At 41.7% G+C, this 22,614-nt stretch overlaps 1 protein-coding gene across 12 annotated transcripts in view; it reads right to left on the bottom strand.

The window, feature by feature from the left end:
• Positions 1-22,614, bottom strand: part of LPP (LIM domain containing preferred translocation partner in lipoma) — a 637,427-nt gene that overhangs the window by 549,631 nt on the left and 65,182 nt on the right. For 7 of the 12 annotated variants that reach the window (XM_070583403.1, XM_070583408.1, XM_070583412.1 and 4 more), the window contains one exon: positions 15,813-15,935. The exons of 4 other annotated variants lie outside the window; for them this stretch is intronic. The gene's annotated coding sequence lies outside the window, so the exon portion shown is untranslated. Of the gene's footprint in view, positions 1-4,792; positions 4,880-15,812; positions 15,936-22,614 lie in introns of those variants that run through there. One more of the 12 variants, XM_070583415.1, reaches the window with a different exon arrangement.

The following is a 22,614-nucleotide window of genomic DNA, read 5'->3' as shown; positions in this document are numbered from 1 at the left end:
TTGTTCACATACTGCATTCAAAGCCCTGGGCTGGACACTCGGTGGAAGAAAGAAACTCATTAGACACGGTCCATGCCCTCAAGGAACTCACGATCTGGTGAGGAAATACAGAAGAATCCATCCACTGGGCATTCATTCAACTGACATTGATTGAAAATTTACTATACATCAGGTATCGAAGGACATGCTGAGGCTTCAGAAATGAGCAGGACACAGCTGAGTTCACAGTCCAGGGCAGAAGACAGCACAATACCAAGTAAGCACCACGCAGTATGCTGAGGGCAAAGGAGAGGTATGTGCACCAGGAGCTTTAGGAGAAGCGGCTCCTGGGAAGGGAGGGGGTTGGTTATCAGGGACGACATGGGAAGGGCACCTCTACAACTAATGATTGTACTTCTGACTCGAATACATGCCACACACCATGAGAGGACCCCTAGGAGTATTCTGAGCAAAGCCTGAGCCTTGAAGGCAGGGCAGAAAGTCTTCTAATTGCTTCGATGACTCACAAACCAGCCAGTGGGTCAGAGCTGGGAGAAACTTTAGAGAAAGTGGCACATGGCGAGCAGCAAAAGTAGGATCAGAATGCAGAACTCCAGACGACCAGATGGTGCTCCTGCCCAAGCCCACCAGCCTCCTCTGGATCTGTGAAAGAGTTGGTCACCCCCAGCTAGGCCACATGGCCATCCCAGGCTAGCAGGGGGTGAGGAACCATTTTAGCAAGAGGCTCAGATTGTGGTTGAGAAGTTCCCACCTCGGCAATGTGGACCTTTTGTTATTGTTGTCTTAAGGAGACATGCTCGTACATAAACAGTCCCAAATGAAAGCCATTCCCAGCATTCCTACAGCTCTATATAAGATATGGATCTGAACTCAGCTTAGTCAGAATGAACATTCTGGTTAACCTCCTTTCTCCACAGTGGGGAAACTGAGACCCGGTGAGACTGAGATCTCTCTGCCCAATCACATCACAGATGAGACAGCACCTGAACTAAGGATCAAGCATGTTTTACTAAATGCTCCCAGCTTGGTGGCCTATGACCTCAGTCACACAGCCCACAAGAGTGATAGACACCAGGAGGAAAGGATGGTGCCAAGGGATACATTAATAGACAATGCATGGCAGAGACAGATGATAGGAAATTAAGGGATAAAGGAAGAGAGAGAAAGAAACCATCTCACAACTCTTCTCTCACAAGCTTCTCAAAGGTCCTTCCCAGATCCAGCCTTCTGCAACACTACCCCCGTCCTTTGAGGTGTGCCCTCTATTTAACCTGCCCCGACTCGCACCATTTTTCTATCAGTATCCAACAGCAAAGGTGGCAGAGGACTGCCAATTTCTTGTGAATCCTGAAGATTTCCTTTATGAGTCACGGAAAACTGAAATAACTCGGGAGGCGGGATGACTTTAGAAAGAAACACAGTTTTAAATCCGTTCCCACTAATTTGTTCCGCTGTGTGGTATAACTCCTGAAGACAGAAAAAATTAAGTTTCTAGAGTTGACGTCAAAATAGGAGTTTTTGTAAGGTTGTGTCAATTGTCACCGTGGCATTTTTTATTAGGATTCTTCTTACTGTCATTTTTTTGTTACATTAATTATAGTTTGATCAGTGTAGGAGCTATTTTGAATCCATGGGACTTTCCTAACCAGATTGTTTTGGCATTTTAAAGTCACTCACATCGGGGCCTAAACAATATGGCAAATATCTCTTTTTCTCTCTCCTTTATACTCAAATTCTAAACAAAGGAACCATCTGTTCTCTTTCTAAAAACATCGGCCCTTGTTTTCATTTTTCCCATAATAATACCTCAAACTTATATCAAATCTTTCTCCAACTTGCTTATTAAAGCATTTTTTTAGATATTGCCTCATTCATCTTCAACATCACCCCCTACAAACCCTGGAGAAAGGGGAAATGTTGGCCAATTTTCAGTTAGGTAAGTGATTTTTGGATGTTTAACGAATTTTGTACGAATGATTGCATATTGGCATCAGAAGGGACCCTGGCCATCATCTAGCCCAGTTCCAGCTCGTACATATGTAAAAGGGAGACCCAGAAAGGAGAAGTCACGTTGTGATCTATTTGCGTAGTTAGCTGTCTACCCCTGACTGTAAGCAGCGAAGGTAAGAACCGTGTCTTCTATACTTTTGTATCTCTGGGACCTCATGTGTAAAAAGGGCTCATTTAAATATTGGTTGAATAAATGAAAATGTTTGCGAATAGTTCCACAGGTGGTTGTGGCAGAGCTGGGGTCGGCTGAGCTCAGCTCTCCTAGCCTCTTATTGAGAGCGTTATTTTTAATAACACCCCAGGGACCTGAATGCAAGAAGAATTAAACAGAGACGCCTCCAAAAAAGTGTTAGGATTGGGCAAGAACGGCTAAGATATAGGGCTGTGTATATAGGCAAGAAATGTATTGAAGAAATCCAGTAGGAATCACCAAGTTTGGCCATTGGCCATGTTAAAACTTAACCCAGGTTCAGTTGACTCTCTAAAAGTTCTGCATTCTTTACATGCTCGACACATTTGGGGATCTGATGGAGCTGGTCCTTCAATATTACCCAACTGGAAGAAATGCTGTGTCTTAGTGCCAAAGGATAGCATGTGTTCATAACACCCCTGAGCCCACTAGGGCAGCAGCCTCCACCGTGAGGCTTACCCTCATCTCTCACTGTAACTCGAGAGCACTCACAATCTCGGGATCATGAAATCCACCGGCCCAGAGTTTTCCAACGAGTAGAGATGTCACTGAAATAAAAACCTTTTTTCCACGTGCCTAGCTGGAAATCAGCAACTCGTTTGGCGTGTTTTTCTTATTTTCAGAATGCCCTATTCACCACTACTACTTCCTTGAAGCTAAATGAATAATAAATTGTTTCTAGAAAAGCAAGTTAAATGTGGGATTCTGTCATCTGAATTGCTTCCACAGTAGTAGTTCTAACAAAGTCAATAGCTCCCTAAAGATTCTTCAAAAATAGATCGCCTGCCTAGACGAGAAAGCTGGAGGTCCGAGGAGACAAGAATAATATTTTCTTTAAGTAAAAGAAAAAAGAAAAGAAATCCTAGAGCTAAAAAGAACTCAAGTATATTATAATGTAGTCTTGCACAAAGTGAATTAATTACAGATATGAACAGGAAACGAATTAGTTACAAAATAGAAACAAATCAACATAAATGAACCTTCAAATACTTCAGATGATTTTTTGGTCAAAGGGGTAGGTGGGTGAGGATGGGAGGGGAGGAGAAAAAAAAATCACAGCAAACAAGTACGTAGACACAAACCCCTAACATGCTGTGTCTGACACAGACACAGAGGCTGCCACTGGTGTCTGGGATTGTCCAGCACACCATGGGAAGCATTTATATCAAGCCATGCTGTATCAGCAGGAGAAACGGACAGCATGTACTTTAGGGCAAACAGTGGCAGCGAGGCCCCCTGCACAGAGAGCAGACACAGCAGGTTGAATTCACGCTATAATAATCCTGTCCTCACTCACCACTCTCTGCTCCCCGAGGCATGCAGCATCAAGGCTGTCTCCGGGACCATTTATCATTCTTGCAGCCACTACACAGAATGGTAACCCTCTCCCAATATGTTTCTGACAAAAGTTTGCCCATTTCATACACATGGACCTTCCTGTTCTCAGGCTACCTCCAAAAATAACCCTTGGACTTTGCAAACATCCCCCATAATTCAGCATCTTAATGTTTTACGTTTAAAAGTGAAAGAACATTTAAGAACATATAACAGGGGCCAGCCCGGTGGCTCAGCAACGAAGTTCGAACATTCGGCTTCAGCAGCCCAGGGTTCACCTGTTCGGATCCCGGGTGCGGACATGGCACTGCTTGGCACACCATGCTGTGGTAGGCATCCCACATATAAAGTAGAGGAAGACGGGCATGGATGTTAGCTCAGGGCCAGTCTTCCTCAGTGAAAAGAGGAGGATTGGCAGTAGTTAGCTCAGGGCTAATCTTCCTCAAAATGAATAAATAAATAAATATTTTGTTTTTAAAGTTTAAAAAAAAACATATAACAGATCCACAAAATGTTAACTTAACAGGCCTTGATCTCCAAACCTAGCTTTTTCAGAGGATCATTTGTAAGCTAGCATTTGGTGAAGCCAGTTACCTAAGTGTTCATCTCCTGTCTGATTATGTGTCTGTCGTGTCTGCTAGGACAGAGAAAGCCTGTGCTCGCAAGCTCTCACAGCCCTTGACGTCTCCCTCTGACAAAACCACGTCTGAGCCAAGAACCCCAAAGAAGGCAGACGCTTCATCTCACATGAGCAACCACATAGGCTGACCAGTAAATACAATTTAATAGTGCTGATTTGTACTTTTCCAAATAAGTTTCTATCGAAGGATTTTGCTGGTTTGATATTCTAACTACTCAATTAAAGTTGGACGATTTGGGGAAAGGACTTCAAACACTCTGAACATCAGTTTCCTTTTCTCCAAAATAAAGCAAGCAAATTCAGTTAGCATTAGACTTCCTTCTGGCTCAAATTCTGCACCTAATTATGAAGTCCCTTCTGCCAAGTGGTCTGCCCTCTCCCCCTTTAGTTTGTTCGTTTCCCCTTCACCTTCTCTGTCTCCTGCACACACACACACACTCTCACCCCAAACACTCACTCTAATCCAGTCTACAACCTTGTTACACAAGCAACCAGCAATTCCTACCCATATTCCTCATCATTGCTTCTCTGCTTAAGATTTGACACCAGAAAGACTTTTAAATTCGTTTACGAGAGAAAAATGAGACACACAGACACCACTGACACACAGACCTCACCTTGCGATGAGATCCTCTTTGGTTTCAGCAATGTCTTCATCACCCCAAGCCACAGAGGCAGCCATCTGCCAGGGTTCCAGCTGCTCAAGTCCAATCTCTACCTCTTAATCTCTGAGACCTTGAACAAGTCATTTTACCTTTCTGGGCCTCAGGTTCCCTAACTGTAAAGGGAGGCATTTGAGATAAAATAAATGCCACGGTGTCTACCAATTCTGACATCCTCCTCTAGAGCTCTGAGATGTCATTGGAAACAAAGCAAACACCCACCGAAACCCTCCATCTGGCACTGGTGTTTACCTACGGGCTCCCAGATAAATGGAAGTGACTTTTTGCATGATCTTGCACAATAAATAATAATAGCGTATCAATAGGGGCACATAGTTCTAATTTGTGTTTGTTTATTTGTTTAGTTCCAGGCTAAAGAAGTTGCAGGTACCACCTGCCAAGGCCTTGGAGATTCCATGATGCCCTTTTTTTTCTTTTCTACAATGGGCCAAAAGTTCAGAAACTAAAACGGTGAAAGTGGAAACCACATGGTAAAAATATGGAGCCTGAAATATTGAGAAAATGATTTAAAGAAAATAATACCACATCCTTCTTTAAAACCTTTTTTTTAACCAATAATGATAGTAAGAAGGGGTAATATAAAGTAAAAATAAAATCGAGCGCAGAAAAGACTGATTTGCCTAGGATCCCTCTCAGCCGTGTCATCGGCACGAACAGCAAAGACTGTAATACTCATGTTTCTATTTGTTGCCCTCAACTGACATGGTTGGTCGTTTTGTTTTGTTTTAAATAAAATGGGGAAGCAACAAATATATTAAATCCATCTGCAAAAAACCCATATTTGCATGTGGAAAACAAATAAGTGGGTGCCTGAATGGGTGATTAGGCATGCAATTGCCCATCTGCGCCCAGGGCCCCAGCCGCCCTGCAGGTGTGACTGTCACAGGAGCAGAGCAAGGGCAAGGAGAGTCCTCAGTTATGAAGGGCAACAGATAGGAGAGAAACCAGCACCCTGCGCAACTGGACTTGTTCTGAGCTGCCCACAGCTCCTGTCCCAGCTCCCCATCCACTGCCCCATATCTTAAACCAAAAACCAGAAATACCTTTTGTCATCCTTTTGTTAGATTTCTGTGGATTCTTTAAATCACGAAGGCAATTTTTTTTCTCCTGAGCATCTTCAACGTGTGCTTAACAAATCTTTGTTGTTGCAACTATTTTTATGAGCGTTGAGTGACCTCCTCTCCTACACTCTTCACCTGGGTCACTCAACTCCAGCCACACTGGCCTTGTCACTTTTCTGGAATGTACCAAGCTCGCTTCGGCCTCAGGGCCCTTGCAAATGCTTTCTCAAAGCCTGAAACATTCTTGCCCTTCTTATCTCCAGCTGACTGCCTCACTTCATTCAGGTCCCCACTCACAGGTACTCTTCTCAGTAAGACCTTCTCAGACCAATGAATTTAAATCTGAGTCTTCCGTGACCTCTGTGCCTTTAAGCTGCTTTATTTTTCTTCTGAAAATAGACTACAACCTATATATTATATATTTACTCATTAATTTGTGTTTTGTCTGTCACCATCAAATAAAAGGTTTGTGTGATTTTGTTCACAGTTCTACTTCTGAGTGTCCAGCACACAGTAGGTGCTCAATAAACAGCTGTTAACTTAATGAGTCATCATTATTTGCAAACCACTACACTAAGCACCATAGGTCCTCTTGTGGAATAAGACAGGATTCATGCTCTTAAGAAGCTTCTACAATCTAGTGGAGAAGGAAGGCTGAAAATCTGGTTATATAGCAGAACAAAGTGACAGGAATGTTCTACTGCATGTATAAACGAAGCACTCTGAGAGTACAGAAAAAGCAAACTGCTGACAATGGGCTGGGGGGATTGAGGGAGGCCAACAGAACAGAATTCTCTGGAACTATCTTGAGAAGCAGCACAGAAATCATCTTCAAAAATACATTCAGTACAAAAATGCACTAAGACATCCTCAGTTAGCCTCCATTCCTTCATCAATAATGCTAAGTAGAACAAAAGATTGCCCAAGATAAGTCAGCAGTTATGTATGCCAAGACCACGGAGAAAGAAAGAATCACTTTCCTCCACAAAGCCTTCATTTTAAAATAGAAATTATTTAAATGCACACAAAACATGTCTTCAGAAAATTCCAGACTCGACAAGGAGGACCTTAAAGGGCATCCAGTCCAACTTCTGATCCCTTCTACAAAGGACCCATCAGTACCAGCCCCTCCCTAATACCTGCAGTGATGGAGAACTCAGAACCCCCCAAAATGGAACATTTCACTTGTGGTCTGCTCTTAATATTAAAAAGTTCTTCCTCATGCTGTCTTCCTCCTGCTTTTACCCCCTGCTCCCAGAACTCCTTCTGAGCTCACAAAGAACAAGTTTGTGTCCCCTTCCACGGCAGAGTCCCACTCTGCTCTCTCCTTCTCCATCCTCTTTCTCTCTTCTCCACACTAACCACTTCCAGTTCCTTCTTTCACCCTTCAAAGGCTCCGGCTTCCAGTGCCATTGAAACTGCCCTCTTTCTTTCCCTTCTCTATCTCTCTCTCTCACTGTTCCAGGATCTTTTTTTTTTTTGGAGCTGAGCTAGTGCTCAAGCAATTTAGCATTCTGCTGAGAGCTAAGCATTTTGTTTGGGGTCAAGGGGAGGGGTCTAGAGGATAAAAGGATTTATGGGTTAACTCTGTGAGCCCTCACTCAATTAGACCCTTGCAGAGTTGCTTAACTTTCTGACCTTGACCTTGAAATGCCATCTTTGACATAAATTAGAGTAGTGGAGACATTTTAACTCCTTAAAAGCAAAGAAGACAAAGAGGGGTGAGAGACATCACCTGACTCCACGCCACCTCAAGGAGTCTTGTGCCTCCAATAAACCATGGCCCCTCTAGTCCTGTTTGTGGCAGCTTCTCATCGCCCAAAGCAAGCTTGCATGGATAAATGTGACAATTGAATAGGTATTTTTTAACCATCTCTATACCTGAGAATTGGGTTCTAGACACTACTGGCTGTATAACCTTGGGCAAGACACTTAAAGTCAGCAAATCAAAGCATCCCAGAAGGTAAAACAAAAAGAGATCTCTAAATCATCTAGTCCAAAAATAGCCAAGAGACCTCTTGTATACCTCCACCCTCCCTTACCCACCCACGCCCATGGCAGATATGGCTAAATGATCATGGACTCTTTCCTACTCCATCAGGATACAGCTTCAGAATCCTTCTCAACACAGCATCTCAAGGAGCCACTACCAACACAGTACGTGGCCACACTAACTGAAATCCAAGCCACTCATTCTTCAGAGGAGGAAAACTGAAGCTCAAAGATGGGCCATGACCCTCCCATGCCTCAGTGTTAGGAGCAGAACCAGAACTACTAAAGCTCTTTCCCCCATTCTCCTAAGTCACTTCTCCTCTTCTAACTCTGATATTCTATAAATGTTCCTTGGAGTGGGGATGGGGGGCTTGCAATTGTATTAAGTTCTATAAGAAATACAGACAAAGGTTTCTAAGTAGGGGGCAGAAGCTTCAGAGAAGGCCCAGAGGAAGAAGTGCATCTGAGCTGGTCTGAAGAAGCTTGCTATCTGTAGGAACTAGCGAAGGACATTTGTCTTTAGCAGAAGAAAATTCAGGATCAGGAAGCATTTCCAGTAGAAGGAACAGCATAAGCAAAGGAATAGTGAAGGCTGTTGCGTGCTGAGAGGAGGCTGTGGGCTGCCGAGCAGAGCAGTAGCCATAACAGAAGCCAGGGAGCACGGTGGGGGCAGGGCAGACGAAGACGACGACAAGACAAGATTAGAAGAGTAACCCAGAGTCTTTGTGGTGTTTTAAGGGCTGCGTTTTTTTTTTTTCTAATTGACTTAAAGGCCTTAGGACTCATAAATGGGAAAAGAAGACAAGAAAGGAGTGGAGAGAAAGTAAAGAATATATCTCCATCCTCAATGAAAAAAAAGCCTTCCTATAAACTCTATTACAGGAACACTTTCATTATGTAAAAGCCTATTTTGTTTTCATGTCATTCTTAGATTACATCATAGAGCGGCTGCAGCCGTCTCGTACCATAGTATAAATAAATCACTAGCTTAATCATAGAATGAGCCAGGGCCCTAGATGTAAAAGGAAAATATTAGATCATTTTTAATAACTGATATAACTCAAGCCAGTCGCCATTGAAGCAGGGTGAGGTGATGTCATCCTAAAGAAGTCCAAAGAGGAACCAAAGAGGGTCAGTGCTGGACACATCCCAGAGAAGCTTCCATTTACAAAGGACGAGGTGGCTGATGGCGCTGAATGAAGCTCACCCTCTGGACTAGACCATCTTGTCATGAAAACCAAAACCGTTCAAGCAGCGATGCCCAAAAGGCCTTCTTCATGAAACACAGTGCGTGAATATTTTGTTCCCAGAACTACTGTATTCCCAAATACCAGACAACGTGAGCATATTATGATGTCTGTATTTATGTCTTGGGAGCCATTGAGCAAAATTATAAATGTTAAGGCTTTTAGTTATTCAGGAAAACATGAAATCTGGATGACAGATACGGAAATATTGCAGGTCTGGTCCCAGCGAATACAAAATGGGGACATTGAGATAATGACCTGACAAAGAAAAGAACTGAGAGTGGTTTCTAGTGAAGAGTTAGAGACTATTAAGGTGATTGGGAACCAGCTTTAATGGGCACCAACTACATACTAAGTACCACACTCAGTAGGCACTTTATAAATATTACACTGCTTTGTGAGCACAAAGGAATCTGTGAGGTGGGCACTATTCCTCCCATTTTTTTTCAGTTATGGAAATCGGTTTAAAAATGATTAAATGACTGGTAAGATTATGCAACTAATACGTAATAGTCTTCCTACTCCAAATTCCAATTTACCATGTTGCCTTCACCCAATTAAAACTATTCCCTACTATGGACATTCAATAAGAATTAAATAATTAATAAGAAAATGCTTTGAAAGCACTAAAAGTACAAAAATATTGAGAGTCAAAGGGGCAATGGAGGGACCGACCCCATGGTCAAGTGGTTAAGTTCGCGCGCTCCGCTTCAGCGGCCCAGGGTTTTGCCGGTTCGGATCCTGGGCGCGGACATAGCACTGCCCATCAGGCCATGGTGAGGCGATGTCCCACATGCCACAACTAGAAGGACCCACAATTAAAATACACAACTATGTACTGGGGGCTTTGGGGAGAAAAAGGAAAAATTTGAAAATTAAATTTTAAAAAAAAGATTATAAAAAAAGGGGCAATGGAGCAGGGATAGTATTAACATTCTGGCCAGTGACAGTCTGAGTGACCAAAGCTGGCTTTCCTGATTTTGGCTGTAGGGTTAATAAAGAGCTTGACCATAACTATATCTCCCATTTCCATTAATTTTTTAAGAATGTTAAGGTAGACTCTAAGGCAACTTGTCATCTTCTATAAAATGTATTGCAAGCCTGGTTTTATAAAAAGACTATTTTGGTGGGGGGAAGAGACGGATGCTCTGGAAAAGAACTTTCTCCCAGACAGAAGGTACTAACTGAGGTTTTATGTCTGATCCTGTCAGTCTCACAGTAATGTTGTGTATTGGCTCACTGTTCTTAATACAAATGTTATTCATTATTGCAGAGAGACACTGTCTGAGCCAAGTAATACTGATTTATACAACTTTTCAGGACACAGTGTGACCCAACAGGAGATGCAGACCCTGAAATTTAACTAAAGGGACCATATCAAGGTTCAGGACTCCAAATTTTGACCTATTTTCCCCAATCTGTTTTTGGGACAGGATAGAGATTGCAAAAAGCAGAAAAGAAATGCCTAAAAGCTGTGCAGACCGATTCTGAAGCAGAGACTGGGAGAAGAGGTGAAGAGGAAGCACGGGACCAGAGTCAAAGGTGTCCTGGATGGTTCCTCCCAGGGCTCCACGGCCCTGGAAGAGTCTGTCTCCTCTCCAGGTCTCGGTGTCTCACCTGTACAAGCAAAGAACTCAAGCAAGAACATTTAGACATCTCCACCAAAGCACCTCTAACTGCGAAGGAAGGTAAAATGTAGAGTATGGGAACACAGCAGCAGTTGAAAACTTGTGTTTCTCCTCTGAAGGCCATGCCAATTTTGCCTTCTGCACAATTATACATCAATGTTTATATTCAGATTTTAAATGGAGTTTTCCCCCAAAAAAGCCTTCAAGTAAAATTGATCCACAGAGATGTGCTGAGTTTATTCAGTGGCTCTATGTAATTCCTACTCCCACCTTAGCAAATGACACGTAACCTAGGGTATCTGTGATAGGCAGCCCCTAAGATGGCCCCCTTTAACTTCATCTCTTGGTATTCATGCCCTTATGCAATCCCTCCCCTTGAGTGCAGGCTGGATTTAGTGACTTGCTTTTAGCAAACAGAATGAGGCAGAGAGAATGGTGTGTCACTTCCAGATTAGGTTACAAAAAGGCTGTGGCTTGTATCTGGGGGCTCTCTCTTGCTCACTTGCTCTGAGGGAAGCCAGCCGCCATGCTGTGAGCTGCCCCATGCAGAGGCCCACATGGCAAGGAACTGAGCACAGCCTCCAGCCAACAGTCAGCAAGGAACTGAAGCCCTCAGTCCAACACCCACGAGGAACTGAATCCTGCCAACAATCATGTGAGTGAGATTGGTAGTGGATCCTCCCTAGCTCCAGCAGACACCTGGACTACAACCTCAGGAGACACCTTGAGGCACCCATGGAAGCTGCTCCCAGATTCTTGACTCATAGAAACTGTGAGATAATAAACATTTCTTGTTTTAAGGTGCTACAGTTGGGGTAATCTCTTATGCAGCAATAGATAACGAAGACAGCATCCAAGTTTGAGAGGTCCAGTCCCGGATTATTTTAATGACCCCTACCCCACGCCACCATTTTTCACAAGGCCTAGGAAGGAGACTAAAAGAGATTCCCTATCAGGAACTCTTGAAAAGAACACTTGTTTCCCAGGATGCGGAGATGCTTTCCAGCTTGGTCACATATACTCAGGCATGCTCTGGCCACACAGAGATGACCATGGAAATAATGTAGCTCAAAGCAACACAGCGCTTTCAGTGGCAGCATATTGATGGGAAATGAACTGGAGACTGAACCACACATGGAAGGTGAGAGACTCCTTACCTGCCCAGCCGTATTCTGCTAAGAGCTACATCCGCCCTCAGAAGCTGTCCATCCCTAGTGGGCCAAACTATGTCCACAGGCCCACATTACCAAGCCTAAGGGGTTGGCTCCATGGCTCACTGAGAAGTTAAGATCAAATCCCCTTCCCCAGGAAACCTCCCCCAATGTTCCCAATTCTTTCCATTCTCCAAAACTTTCCTCTAATCCCGGTGAGATAGGGGGCTCTATCTTACCTCAATTTCCCAAGCACTTAGCAGGAGGCCTGAAACATATCTAGTGATTGATAAATGTGTGTTGTAAACAATACCTTTCTAACTAGTAGTTCTCTTGTGTGTGTTTTTCTCTCCAACTAGACTATAGTTTCTCAAGGTCAAAGACTATGCCTAATTCACCATGGTATCTAAAAGATCTTGAGGTTCACTGACTTCCAGATGAATACTGGGATCAGGGCAGAGAACAAGCACACTCTCTGTTAACCAAGGGTCAACGTTTGGCAGCAGTCTACAAAGAACTCATGGGGCTCTCCATCCATCTGACATCAGACCCCTTCTACCACACAGTAATCTAGGAGGGAGAAACTGAAAATTCCTCTGACCTCCTAGAGCCCTCCCCAAGGTAGAGCAGAGGTTTCTGCACTGTGTTGAGGTCAGGAAATAGAAGAATGTGGAATTAGGAGGAAGAAAGCCAAAGAGAGAAAGGGAGATATTTTTACCTTCATGGACAGCATGGATCTCTTACAAGACATCCCTGGGTTACAGAAGAGCCACTGAGCCTCAGGAGACTGGATGGGTCCCTGATCAGACTCAGCAAGTCCTTTTGTAATTTTCAAAGCAATAATATAAATGCAATACAAGCTGGCTAAGCAGATGGTCACAGATGCCCAGAAACCACCTGACCAAGTGATTGTAGGGAGCCAAGATATTCACCTCTGAAAGTGAAGTGGAAGTGACCAATGCTTTTCTTCCGGCCGAGACTAATACCTGATTCTTCTGAGGACCAAAGAGGAAATATTAAAACTGAAAGCCCTTGGCTACCGTCAACAATTGTACACCAGTATCAACTGAGGGAAATAATTTCCTTCCTGACTCCCACTGGGCCAGTCAAGCCTGGAGCAGAAGGTGTGATTATCTAATCAAACAAAGCAAGAGCCAATCGGCTAGACGTAGCTTCTAGGGGATTTTTCAAGCACTGAGACATCCTCAGTCTCCAAATGCACCTCCTTCCACCTCCTGCTGCCTAGAGCAAAAGCAAATGTGAAAAGTAATAATAATACGCAATTTCATTTCAACTTCAACCACCATCGTCAAGCAAATTTCCAGATCTAGCTCCTTTCCAAGATTGAGAACAAATTAGTGTCCATCCAATCCTGGGATGAGGGTGCAGAGTTGGGAGGAAGGACATACTCTGAGCACACACTATGCAAAGGCACGAAGCTGGGGACGGCACCTTACATTGTCTTGTTTTCCTTTATATTCAAGATGAGTCTTTAAAGAAGAAAACAACTGTAATAACCTATCATGCATGGATCATACTTTACAGTTTGAAAAACAAGTGGGCACCTACCAACCCATTTACTCTAAACAAACGTGAGAGTTAGGCAGGGCAGTGATGATAATTCCTAATTATCAGATCAGGGAAATGAGGGCAGAGGGACGTTGTTTTTCTAGGGTTGCACATCTCATAACTGGCAGACCTTCTGATACCCCATCCCACCATACTCACTGCCTTTTTATGCATTCACAAACGTCTTAAGCCATACTGGTCCCTGAAGCCTCTTTCTGTCCAGTCTTTTGTTTTATTCTCATAAAACCATGCAGTCCAGCCTCACCCGTACTAGAATTCCTAAAACTCTCCAACAGAGAATTGGCTAGTGCCTGATGGAACACCCTCAGGGAAAGAGACACTCACCACCTTTGGATTTATTCTTTCTATCCATGAAAATGCACTGTGCACCTCTTGTGTGCCAGAGATCCCACTAGCTTCTGGGGATACCCACATGACAAGAGATGCTGCCCCTCTTCTGACCAGGTTTTATATTCTTGAATGCCATAACCATGTGTGCCCTGCATCCTGCCTTCTCCAGGGTCTCATTCCCATTACAGTTCCTGGTGGGGCATCATTTCCAGTCCTCTCCATTTCCAGCATCCTCATGTGGAGAGCCCAGCTGCCTAAGGTCTCTTTCCAAGGACGAGGCAAGGACTAAAGTCTGACACTCTAGGGGCACTCTGACAGGAGGGGAGCATAGGGTTATGGTCATCCACCTACCTTTAGTCCTTAGTCCCTCTCCTAACAGCACCTAGATATTCTTCTGAGGGCCTACCTCTTCACTGCGTAGCTGCCGTGAGGTTTCAGTGGGATTATTTCCAAATTCAGAAGAGAGCCCCAATTCATACATGCCAATGAGCACAGTCTCCTCCTTGTGGCATCAGTGTCTGGTGCAGGACACTGGTGCTGTAACCTAAGTCTATGGGGATATGGCACACAATGCTCTCTTCCACCAAATGGGAAGGAGGCAGCCTACAGGCCAGGTTGCAGTGGGCAGCCATCTCATAACCACGAGGTGAAACATCCTGAGGATGAAACCAACACACAGAAGAAGGCAGAGCATGGAACACCTCAGAGAAACAGAGCCAGAGTGCTTCTCAAACTGGGCCCGAAGCCCACCTTACCTCAGGACCTGCCTATTTCCAGCAGGATCCCCCACCCAATTTGTTCTAGATAACGTACTTGCTAGGGGCAAAATGTCCAAGCCCATATTTGAAATTTTAATAAACAAAAATCTTCAAGAGTCAAAGCTGTGGTTTCCAGCCTTTTATCTCATGCAGATCCACAGATGCACAGAAAGTCAGTTGTTCTTTTAAGATAACATTGATTAAGAAAAAAAGGGGTGACAAAATGTAACCATAAACTCAGCCATACTTTTAAATGAAATTAGGTTTTATCGATCACAAAAGCACCTGGTCCATTTTGGAAAACTAACACTACAAACATGGAAGGCATATTGTTTATTCAGTATAAAGCCAGTGCTTGGCGCACATGTGGACTGGCCTTCAGGATGAAGACCACAGATCTAGAATTCTAAACGGAAGCCTGTCTCAGAATTCCCCAGCTATTTTCCTCAGATCTCCCCACAGCCCAGGATAGCCCACACCATTGATTCTTTTCATCACCCCCATTTTTGAGGACATAATGTTCTATTGTACCTGCTAAACACAGAGGAATTTCAAAACACAAAGAAAAGCTTATCTCACCTGGTCACCATTCCCCTTTCTGCCTGTGCAATGGGATTCAAACTCAGATCTCAATGGAACTCTAGCAGTCTCCTTAACATACAAGCTCACACCCTTTGCCTAAGCAAATTTAGCCTCCCCTACCTCAAAGGTTGCTGTGAAAATAAAATGAGATCACAGAAGAGGAAGCACCTTGCACAGGGATAAACAAGAGCCACTCAGAAATATTACTTTCTTTCCTCGCAAATACCCATTACGCTGTTCATCGACATTCTCATTTTGGTCTTTCAATTTCAAGAACACTTTGCACCATGCCAAAGGAGAGAGAAGGAAGCGATACATTTATTGGCAACCCGAAATCATTGTTACTCCAAGTTTTCTTCCAATATCTCTTGATGCCACCTTCCAAGAGTTGAGTCCTGCCTTTGCTTTGCCACACGTTTTATTAGCATTATTATATTTTGTCCATTGCCAACAAAGTCTACTCAAGAAAAAAAGGAAGAACATTTCAGTTCTTCTCCAGTTCTTAGTCCATCCCAGTTACTAGTCCCCACACTTGTAAGACATGATTTTTAAAACTCATTAAAACATGCACATTGGTCATAAAAGGGAAAGTCTTCTTTTCTGCATAGGACTCACCAATCGAGGAAAAATATCTTCCCTCCAATGAGCACACAACAGAACAATGAAAAGGGCACTAGACTGCGAATCAGGTGACTGGATTCTGTCTTCAGTTCTGTTTCTGAGTCTCAATGTTCCTACCTGTGGAAAATGGGAGAAGGAGGTTGCTTATGAATCTCTAGAATCTTACCAGCTTTAGAAGTTCCCAGATTTATGAACTCACTGGTTAGGCTATCCCGGGAATAATGCCAGACTTGAAACCCACAAATCTAGTAACTTCCTTCTACACTTCCTAAGCCCTCAGTCAGCTCCTGGCACTTCTATTTTACTAAGTAGCCTCAGAATGATGGGGAAAGAGGATGCTGGTACCCCAGTGTTCATATCTCAGCTCTCCTGGGAAAAAAGCTTCATCATAATAGCAGAGGAGAAAGAGATAAATCAGTTAGTTAAATCTTCACATTTCAGCCAAGAAAAAAATTAACAGCAAAATCTGAGCTACAACATATAAAAAGAGACATGGAATATAAGTTTGCAGACAAATTTCTAACTTCTGTGAACCTCAGTTTTCCCACCTGAAAAATAAGAGCCAGTGAACAGCAGAGTTGGACAATCTTGAGACTTCCTGGTACCCCCTCATTACAGCTTTTATTTCATTAAGAGCTATTACCATCTTGCTAAGGACTATGCAATATATATATATACCAAGAGATAGGAATGCCAAGGCAGTGGGCTGTCATAAAATATGTGTTTTGTGTATACAGGAGAAATCCACATGCCAGAAAAACTACAACACCTATTTTCATTTCGTCATTTTAAACATTATTTAACCAATCATACAATTGCTTGTATATTATCTCATTCAGTCTTCAAATACCCATATAAGCTCCAAGTTGGGAGGGACCTTAAAAATGACCCACCTCAACTCTTCCAACCGACAGGAGGAGAAGCTGGAGCCAGAGCAGGGAGATGGCCACTCCAGGAGTCACCACTGGTGGTAGGCAGTCCAGGGCTCCAGTCTAGGGCTTGCTCCAATGTACCCAGAAACGGCCGCTGACACTCGCTGGGGCAGAGGGACTTGCCCTCGGTCACACAATCAGCTTTGGAGCAAACCAAGACTTACACACTGAGAACTCTGAACACCTGCTTCAAAGCTCTCAAAGTATAGCCAATAGTAGAAAGAAATTCAGTTAGGAAAATGGAGAATAATCAAGATGAATCCAGAAAGCAATGAGTTTCCTGAGAGCTAGTGGGTCTCAAGGACATTCAAACTCTCAAAGCCATTCCACTGAAATGAGCGAAAGGCATAATTTCAAACTTGCTGAGGAATGGAGTATTAGAAGGCCAATACTGGACCTGGGGACAGTGTAATCTCATAGAAAACAAAAAGACAGCCCCCAACCCCAAGCCCAGGAAACCTAAGCTTCTCCTTGCAGAAGGAGATATAAATCAGAATAGTTTCAACAACAGTAGCAAAGCGTATCTGACTTCCCAGATTTCTAAACTTCGTTGAAAGACAAACCCCTCCACCTTTGGCCCTGGGGGAATCTCTCATATACTTGCCAGCTTCCCTCTATGCATAAATCAAAGTGGTCTCCCTTTTCCATAGTCAACTTTTCTTTTAATAGTTTTTTTTCTTCTTTTCCATAAAGAGAACAAGCAGCTTTGCTAAAGAACTGATGTGAAATGATTGAAGTTCCCATGCAAACAAACCATTAGCAGAGTTCAAATGCAATTTAAATTACCAGTTGTTAAAGTGCTCCTCAATTTCATGGTAAGTTTCCAAGGAGAATTACATGCTATATACTATTTAATTGGTTGTTTTCTATTTTTTAACATCCATTTATCCCCCCACCACTCTTATATTTCAGAAGTGTCTATAAAAGCTTCCCTTTAAAAAATTATACATTGTTGAATAGATTAAATCTAAAGATTGAAAACTATCAGAGAAACAGCTGCAGGATTACGCAGCTCAGCAGAAATTGATGGTTTTGACACCACAAAACATGCAAAATTTTAAAATCTTTGGAATCACTTTGTAGTGCTCTCACTCTTTACAGATGAAGACACAGGAGGGGTTGCTTCAAAGTCCCCTCACTGGTCAGTGACAGATTCAGGACGAGAATTATGGCTCCTAACTCCCAGTCCCGTGCTACCCCTTCCCACCACCACATTGTTAGAGGAGATGATGGGAAATTCTCAATGAATTTTATTTTCCACCTTTAATTTTTTAAAAGAAAATATGACGTCCTCTTCAAATACACTCCGGATCTCAAAGCAGAGACGGGCAATGGCAAATATCTCCCCAAAAAAGAGAAAAAGATGTAAAGGCTGATGAATGAGTATAGTCAAAGGGGCTCAAAATGAGCAGACTCTTAGCAGTAAAAGTCAAGACACGCTTCTAGATTCATTAAACAAGTTATGGAACATCTAGAACGTTGACTTTCACTGCTTTATCTGGTCCAGAATGAGTGGAGTCAGATGATAAAGTACCAACAAAGTAAAGGCAGGTGTTGTCACATCTGTAAATGGAAAGAATTTCTAGAAGCCATCATGAGTACGAATGAAGTTCAAGGCTTTGACATTGGACTTGTACAAATTATTTAACCTCCCTGAGCTCAAGCTTCTCTGTCTGTAAAACAGGGTTAATACCACCTACCCATCAGGGTGTATGCAATCATTTCCTGGGATACCATATCCAGCATACGCAGCACAGTCTGCCCACAGTATACATTAATTAATGCTTATCCCCCTATCTTCCAAGGTTTCTATAATTTCTCAAAGCCTGTAGTTCTGCGGTTCTAATTTATCTGGACTGTAACTGAGTCTTTTCTTTTTTTTTAAAGACTTTATTTTTCCTTTTTCTCCCAAAGTCCCCCAGTACATAGTTGTGTATTTTTAGTTGTGAGTCCTTCTAGTTGTGGCATATGGGACACTGCCTCAGCATGGCTTGATGAGCGGTGCCATGTCCACGCCCAGGATTCAAACCGGCGAAACCCCGGGGCGCCGAAGCAGAGTGCGCAAACTTAACCACTCGGCCATGGGGCCGGCCCCTATAACTGACTCTTATAAGCCATGTGTGTTCCCTAAGTTTCTTAGATGCTGTTATGTCCCCTGACTATAAATTCAATTATTTTGTCATTCAAAAAATAAAATGAAATAAAACATGTGCATGAAAACTTACACATCCAAGCATTTTTCTTCAAAAGCAAACATTTGAAACCGCTATTTAAAAATGACCTTCACAAATATATTAGTATAAGTAGCAGATCAACCACTTATAAAGCTCGTATGGAGGTCAAAAGACAAAAGAACTAAAATCACCTATATCTACAATAAGAGGTTAAGGGATACACAAAATTAAAAGAGGTAAAATATGATGTCAAAAACATAAACATGGGGGGAGGGGTAGTAAAAATGTAGGGCTTATAGTATGAGGTCAAACTTAAGTGACCATCAACTTACATAGATTGCCATACACATAGGTTGTTATATATGAACCTCATGGTAACCACAAACCAAAAATCCATAATAAAGAGAAAGGAAACCAAACATAACACTAAAGTCATCAAATCACAAGAGAAAAGAGTAAGAGAAGAAAGAAACACATAAGAACTACAAAAACATCCAGAAAAAAGGCAACAAAATGCCAATAAGTACATACTTATAGTTACTTTAGATGTAAATGGACTAAATGCTCCAATAAAAAGATACAGGATGGGGGCTGGCCCAGTGGCATAGCAGTTAAGTCTGCACACTCCACTTCAGCAGCCCAGATTTTGCTGGTTCGGATCCTAGGCACAAACCTACACACTGCTTATCAAGCTATGCTGTGGCAGGTGTCCCACATATAAAATACAGGAAGACGGGCACAGATGTTAGCTCAGGGCCAATCTTCCTCAAAAAAAAAGACATAGGGTAGCCGAATGGATAAAAAAAACAAAAGACCTATATGTATGCTGCCTACAAGAGACACACTTTAGATCTAAAGACGCTTATGGACTAAAAGTGAACAGATAGAAAAAGATATTCCGTGCAAATGGAAACAAAAAGAAAGCTGGGGGTAGCAATACTTATATCAGACAAAATAGACTTTAAAAGCAAAAACTGTAACAAGAGACAAAGAGGGGCGTTACCTTTGATAAAGAGAACAATCCAACAAGAGGATATAACACTTGTAAATATCTATGCACCCAACATAGGACCACGTAAATATATAAGGCAAGTATTAGCAGACATAAAATGAGATACTAGCAGTAACATGATAATACTAGGGGATTTAAACACCCCATTTACATCAATGGATAGATCATCCAGACAGAAGATCAATAAGGAAATACTGGCACATTAGACCAGATGGACTGAAGAGATATATACAGAGCACTCCAACCAAAAACACCATAATACACATTCTTTTCAAATGCACATGGAACATTCTCCAGGATAAATCACATTAGGTCACAAACAAGTCTCAATAAATTTAAGAAGACTGAAATAATATCAAGCTAGAAACTAGAAATCAACTACAAGATGAAAACTGGAAAGTCATAAATATATGGAGCTTAAACAAAATACTATTGAACAACTATTGAGTCAACAAAGAAATCAAAGGAGAAATCAAAAGTTACCTGGAGACAAACGAAAATGAAAATACAACATACCAAAATCTATGGGTTACAACAAAAGTGGTACTAAGGGAGAAGTTTTAGCAATATAGGCCTACCACAAAAAACAAGAAAAATTTCAAATAAAGAATGTAAGATTACACCTAAAAGGAACTAGAAAAAGAAGAACAAACAAAGCCCAAAATCAGTAGAAGAAAAGAAATAGTAAAAGTCAGAGTCGAAATAAATGAAATAAGAGACTAAAAAGACAATAGAAAAGATCAGTGAAACTAAGAGCTAGTTCTTCGAAAAGATAAACAAAGTTGACAAACCTTTAGCCAGACTCACTAAGAATAAAGAGAGAAGGTTCAAATAAATGAAATCAGAAATGAAAGAGAAATTACAATGGATACCACAGAAATACAAAGGATTACAAGTGAATAATATGAAAAGCTAAATGCCAACACATTGGATAACTTAGAAAAAATGGATAAATTCTTTTTACTCATACAGCCTTCCAAAACTTAATCAAGAAGAAACAGAGTATCTAGACTGATCACTAGTAAGCAGATTGAAACAGTAATCAAAAACCTCCTAAAAAGCAAGAGTCTAGGACCAGATGGCTTCCCTGGTGAATTCTACTAACCATTCAAAGAAGATTTAATACCTATCCTTCTCAAACTCTTCCAAAAAATTGAAGAGGAGGGGAGGTTTCCTAACTCATTCTATGAAGCCAACATTACCCTGATACCAAAACCAGAGAAGAGCAACACAAAAAGGGAAAATTATAGGCCAATACCACTGGTGAAAATAGATGCAAAAATTCTCAACAAAATATTAGAAAATAAAATACAACAATACATTAAAAAGATCATACACCACAATCAAGTGAAATTTATTCCAGGATGCAAGGATGGTTTAACATCTGCAAATCAATCAATGTGAAATACCACATTAAGAATAAAAATCACATGATCATCTCAATAGATGCAGAGAATGCATGTGACAAGATTCAGCATCCATTTACAATAAAAACTCTGAATAAAATGGGTAGAGAAGGAAAGTAATCTCAACATAATAAAGGTCATATATGACAAACCCACAGCCAACATCATACTCAACCATGAAAAACTGAAAGCTATCCCTCTAAGAACAGGAACAAGACAAGGATGCCCACTCTCACCACTCTTATTCAACAGAGCATTGAAAGTCCTAGCCAGAACAATTAGGCAAGAAAAAGAAATAAAATGGATCCAAATTGGAAAGGAAGAAGTAAAACTGTCACTGTTTGCAGAGGACATGATTTTATATATAGAAAACCCTAAAGGATCCACCAAAAAACTATTAGGAATAATAAATGAATACAGCAAAGTTACAAGGTACAAAATCAACATACAAAAATCAGTTGTATTTCTATACACTAACAATGAAATATCAGAAAGAGAAATCAAAACTACAATCACAACAAAAAGAAAATACCGAGGAATACATTTAACCAAGATGGTGAGAGACCTGTACACTGAAAACTATAAACATTACTGAAAGAAATCAAATAAGACACAAAAATGGAAAATTATTTCATCCTCATTATTTAGAAGAATTAAAATAGTAAAAATATCCATACTACCTAAAGCAATCTACAGATTCAATGCAATCTCTATCAAAGTCCCAAGAACATTTCTCATGGAAATAGAACCAAGAATTCTAAAGCTTATATGGAACAACAAAAGACCCCGAATAGCCAAAGCAATCTTGAGAAAAAAGAAGAAAGCTAGAGGCATCACACTCCCTGATTTCAAAGTACACTACAAAGCTATAGTAATCAAAACAGCATGGTACTGGCAGAAAAACAAACACACCGATCAATGGAACAAAACTGAAAGCCCAGAAATAAACCCACATATCTACGGACAGCTAATTTTTGACAAGGGAGCCAAGAACATACAATGGAGAAAGAAAAGTCTCTTCAATAAATAGTGCTGGTAAAACTGGACAGCCACATGCAAAAGAATGAAAGCAGCCTACTATGTTACAACCATACACCAAAATTAACTCAAAATGGAATAAGACTTGAATATAAAACCTGAAAGCATAAAATCCGTAGAAGAAAACATAGGCAGTAAGCTCTTTGACACCAGTCTTAGCAGTATCTCTTTGAACACCATGTCTCACCAAGCAAGGGAAACAAGAAAAAATAAACAAATGGGACTACATCAAAC

Source organism: Equus przewalskii, chromosome 18 (genome assembly GCF_037783145.1).
Source record: "Equus przewalskii isolate Varuska chromosome 18, EquPr2, whole genome shotgun sequence".
Lineage (NCBI taxonomy): Eukaryota > Metazoa > Chordata > Mammalia > Perissodactyla > Equidae > Equus > Equus przewalskii.
This window is presented reverse-complemented; position numbering and strand designations above follow the sequence as displayed.